Below are 5,282 nucleotides of genomic sequence, written 5' to 3'. Positions count from 1 at the left end.
TTTGGAGTTTCAAACTTATTCTATAATCCTGGATCTGTCCTGTATGGAAGCAAGAGCTGAAATGGGATAACTCATCAAGAAATAATTTTAAAACTCTTTACTTAAAGAAATAAATAGGACACTCTCATTCAGACATAAATGGAAATATCCTAAATAGTTATTTACATAAACCGATCTCTATGCCTTTCATTGGAACTGAAAGCATAACTAGGCATTCTTTACCTGAGCTGTGAAGGTATTAAAATGGAAAACTAAAAGTATTTTTTGGAAGGATAAGCCTTCTGGTTTGTTATGTTGGTGAAGCAACTGAATGACAGGGACTGGGGTGTGAAAGCAACTTTTTGTCAATGTATACTTCTGTTGCACCTACCAATTTTGAAACATATAAATGCTTCATCTAGTTACAAACAAAGTCTTTTAAATTGTTATTGGCAACATTTAAAATACTTTTAGATGTTTAACCTATCTATCTTGGTAGGCATGACTTGCAATTAAATTGCTGGAGGTTTCATGGGAGCACAAGCAGGAAAGAGGGTCTACTTAAATTAGGGAGAGAAAAAAATTAGACTCTGAGCTAAATGGACGCTTAGGGACCATCTGCTACAAATCCTATACCTTTAAACTGAGACTTGGTAGGTTAAGTCACTTTTCCAAGTTCACACTGCTGATAAGTGGCTGAGCTGGTCTTCAAGTCCATGACTATAATTCCAAAGTGTGGGGTCTCTAATGACGAGCTTCATTCTTTGACTCTGAGCAATTAACTTCTGTAGGATTCTATTTTGTTATCTAGAAAATGACAATGGTCACACGTAACTCACTAGGCATTTGTGAGAAACACATGTTAGTAAAGGGAAAATAAGGAGCTGGACACTTAGCAGGGAGCTCTGGCATTGACTACTGGAATTTGCAGCGGTAGTTAAGCAGTGGCAGAAGTGGTTCAGTTATAGTAGAATTTGGGTGAGAAACCATGACTGAAATTCAGGCATTAATGCACAGCTGAATGCCCTTTCCAATAAACCATGTTTTAATTTCCTCAAACAGAATTCATTATTTGTGGAAGATTGTTTGTGTAGTTTGGCAATATGCAATTTGGAGTTACTGTATTTATTAAGAGCTTACATGCAATATTTTCCTCTGCATCGTTTGTGGCTGCCTTTTTGAAAAAGAAAATGAAAACAACACACACGCATTTGGATTCAATTTCCATCTCTTCAGATGACTAGCCACATTATCGTCTGTGAGTCATTTTGATCCTACGAACCTTACATTCTTCATCTATAAGAAAGGAATAAGATACTTCTCTACTTAAAGTAAAGGATCATTGTAGGGATTAACATTTTAAAATGAATTTGAACATACCTTTAATCTTAAGGTGCCTTACTTTCTGCTCCAAATGCAAAGGTTTTATCTGGTGAGTTGGTTGGTGGAGAAGCTGAGAATTGGTTTAGAGTCACAAAGATGGGGTTTCCAACACTGCATGCCTCTCCTACAACTCTGGGAAACATCCTTATCTATTCTAAGCCTCAGTGTCCAATATACTTCTTAGGGTTATTTCTGAAATCACAACAGATAGAGTACATAAAATGCCTGGCACACAGTACATTTAAGAAATTGCAGCTATTTTAATTATTTTTAGTAGACCAGAGAAGAAAGAGCCACAGAATCGTTAGTGATATCAGAGTCTTAGCCTCTTAGCTGTATCCAGTGAAGAGTAAAATTACACTTTCACTCATCCCCAGTTTCTCTCCAGTGCTTAAAATTGTTTTCTGAGGCTCAGAAGCATCAATATAGGTAATTCTTAACCATGAAAAATGGAATTTCAAAATTTTTCAAATTTATGACAATAAGCTAGCCAGATTGCTATCATCTGCTTCTCATAATAAAAATCAGAGGGCACCTTGTGCCCACTGGAGGAGGGCATGAGAAGTGTTCTGGTCAGTCTTGTTCCTATGGTGATAGAAGCATTTAAGCAGACGCCCTGGAGGCAGTTAGCTATCACTGTCATGTTGGCTAATAGTGGCAGGGTGACATCGATCCACATGGACGACTTTATTCATGTCTCCAGTCAAAACCCTAATCACTTTGCTGATTCTTCCTCAGTCAAACAGGTAGTGAATGACAGTCATTTAAAATCCCAGACTTTGAAAGTCAGTGTGCTAGAGCTCAAAGAAAGATTGCAGAGGCAAGTCGGATACTCTCAGCTCATTATGGATTAAGTTGTCAGTTCTTGAGAGTAGCTTTCTTTGTGTGTGTGTGAGTGTGTGCATGTGCGTGTGTGTATGTATTGTGTGTTCTACATGTGTTTTGAAGTGGCAGGCACAGAGATACTCTCTTAGATACCCCTTCTAGGAAGGACTTGCTACCTAGCTGTAAGCTGTGTGGTCACCAGATAACGTTCAGCTCTCAGTAACTTCAGAATCTGTCTCAGCTGCTGAAAGCTGCCTTACCTAATCTCATATCCTTCCCAGGACAGCGACAGCCCATAGCTGAGCCAGGTGGAGTTAGAAAGTCCTGCCCTAGGGCTGCCCACTGAGCTGTCTGAGGTCACTCAGGCTTTTCCAGGCCTGTACTAGAGTTTAACTTCTCTACTCAATCCTGCTTCCCCTATTTCTTTTGCAGATATTGATCTCCAATCACCATTTTACACCTCAGACTTTCTTGCAGCACCTGGTCCCTGAGAACTAATTCCTGCAACATATAGGATTGAGGATAGCCCAAGATAGCAGATGGAGTTTGGACCTAGCTCACCCACAACTCAGCAGGCAATGGGAAACTCATCATTGACAGTAGGTAGAACACAGTCCCTGGCACAAGGTGGCTTTTGAACTGGTAAAAATTTGACCTGTGATAAATTGAGAGGGTACTTAGTTGGGAGAGAATGTGCAGCTGGACATGAAGTTCTAGGCATTCATATGTATAAGGAAAATAATAGCTATAAAGATATGACATTACATGGTTATTGCTAAGCAATGTTGCTCTTTACTTAAAAATAATGAAGGGCTGAGGGAGTGAAGTATAAGTAAAAAACAGGTGCAAAACACAAGTCCTCTCTATTGTGAATAGTGCTGCAATAAACATACGTGTGCATGTGTCTTTATAGCAGCAAGATATTGTGCACATGTACCCTAGAACATAAAGTATAATAATTAAAAAAAAAGTCCTCTCTAGTTGCATACAAAAAAGCCCTGATCTCTTCTAGCAGGGGCATACAGAAGCCGTGTGCCAAACCTAAGGCTTACTATCAAAGTGGCTGAACTTCAAAGGGAGTTCAATGCATGGGTTTGTGACATGTCCAGAAAGGTCATCCCTGACCCCTAATATTACTTTTTATCATATTTTCTTCTAACACTTTCATACCTCATATTTTATGCTTAATCCTTGGCTCCATCTACAACTTATTTCCATTTATAAGATTAGGTCTATATTTACAGTTTAAAATGTTGAACAAAACTGCTTTAGATTTAAGCCATTTTTAAAATAGCTACTGTGTTTTATTCATTTATTTCCAATAGACAGGACTCAGTTCTCAGTGCATCTTAAATGACTAAATAAATAAATAAACATGCTATACCAGTATTATCTTGGTGGTAGGAAATTTGGGATTTCCACCATTAGGTAAGTAGGATAATAGATTTTAACGAGAAAAATAAAAAATGATTGGGAAAGCTCTAAAGAGTTGTATATGTAATGTGTGATTCAATGAAAGTGTTTAGAAAAAGGGAGGCATATAAGCAAAGATTGCAATCCCTCATATACAGAAGCTTTAAAATTAAACTGTTTTAATCTTTTATATTATTATAAAATTAAACTGTTTTAAAAATTAAACTGTTTTAATCTTTTATATTATATATCTATTTCTATTTTGCTATTTCTCTTTTATATTATCTATTTCTATTTTTCTTTGTTGTTATGAAATAACCAAACTCAGTGAGGAGCTCTCTGAGTGGCTGTACTTCCTGCTTGTATAAAAAGGGAAGATACCCAACCCAGCTTTGCTTCCTGTTGGTTTATTTATTTTACTTATTATAGCTCTGGCTAATTAACAATTAGTGATCATTATTATATTGTTATTGAGTAGTTGAGTAGTGTATTGAGTAGTTTTTATTACGCTAAAGAAAACATAACAGTTATCCAAGAGAGAAGGTTTTCCGTGATGCCATATTGGAAAAAAAAAATTAACAAGTGAATCTTTATGTAATTCTGGGTCCATGGAATTAACATTATCGTCAAAATGGCTTTATCAAACAAGCAGAAGTGATCTTCATATGATTATTTCTGGAATCAAACTTCTGTAAAATAAATAATGTATACTATCACAATAAGTTACTGAATGTATTTCAGAAAGGTGACCCATCTGTTGAGATGAGGCTGATTGTGTACTTTCCTGTTATTCTGAGTTCATAAAAGGACACAATTAAATATATTTTATGTATATGTGTATGTATATATGTACATACATAATTCATAGTTACATACTTGCTTATTGTTGATAGATAATTATCCATGGGCATCTACCATTTTAACATATTTTGTGAGCAGAGACACTGAATGCCTTTGTTGCCTTTGCTCTGGCAATTTTTCCTTGTTTTTTTTTTTTTTTTTTAGAGACAGGGTCTTGCTCTGTTGCCCAGAGTGCAGGGAGAGGGGCAGAATCATGGCTCACTGAAGCCTCAATCTCCCAGGCTCAAGCGATCTTCCCACCTCAGCCTCCCAAGTAGCTGGGACTATAGGTGTGCACTATCATGCTCACCTAATTTGATTTTTTGTAGAGACACAGTCTCACTATATTGCCAAGGCTGGTCTCAAACTTCTGGTCTCAAGCAATCCTCTCACTTCAGCCTCCCAAAGTTCTGAGAATACAGGTGTGAGTCACCTCCACCTGGTCTTGCTCTGGCAATTTTTTCAGGGAAGTGTATATAGCAAAAAGTATTGAAGATGGAGATATTATCTCCTTTTGGAAAGAGAGAAAGGCATACTTACATCATTATAAAAATTTAGTTCCCTAAGCTCTGGGTTTCTCTGCTGTATGCAACCCACTGAAAATGCCATCTGTTCCACTGCTTGTCACCCTGTCAGAACTGGGGCTTAGGGAGGCAGTGGAAGAAAACGTGGATATTCTGGCTACTGCTTTTGCTTTGACTGATAAAGCCCTTGTTTATTACCCTGGACTTTCATGTCTACTGCTTGCATCTACAAAATTGTGATAGAGTAACTTATTAGCTTGAACATAGGGTAAAATTTCACACTCGTCACCCATTCTTGACAATTATTTATTTAGATAC

Source organism: Papio anubis, chromosome 7, assembly GCF_008728515.1.
Source record: "Papio anubis isolate 15944 chromosome 7, Panubis1.0, whole genome shotgun sequence".
NCBI lineage: Eukaryota > Metazoa > Chordata > Mammalia > Primates > Cercopithecidae > Papio > Papio anubis.
Note: the sequence above shows the minus strand (reverse complement) of the source record.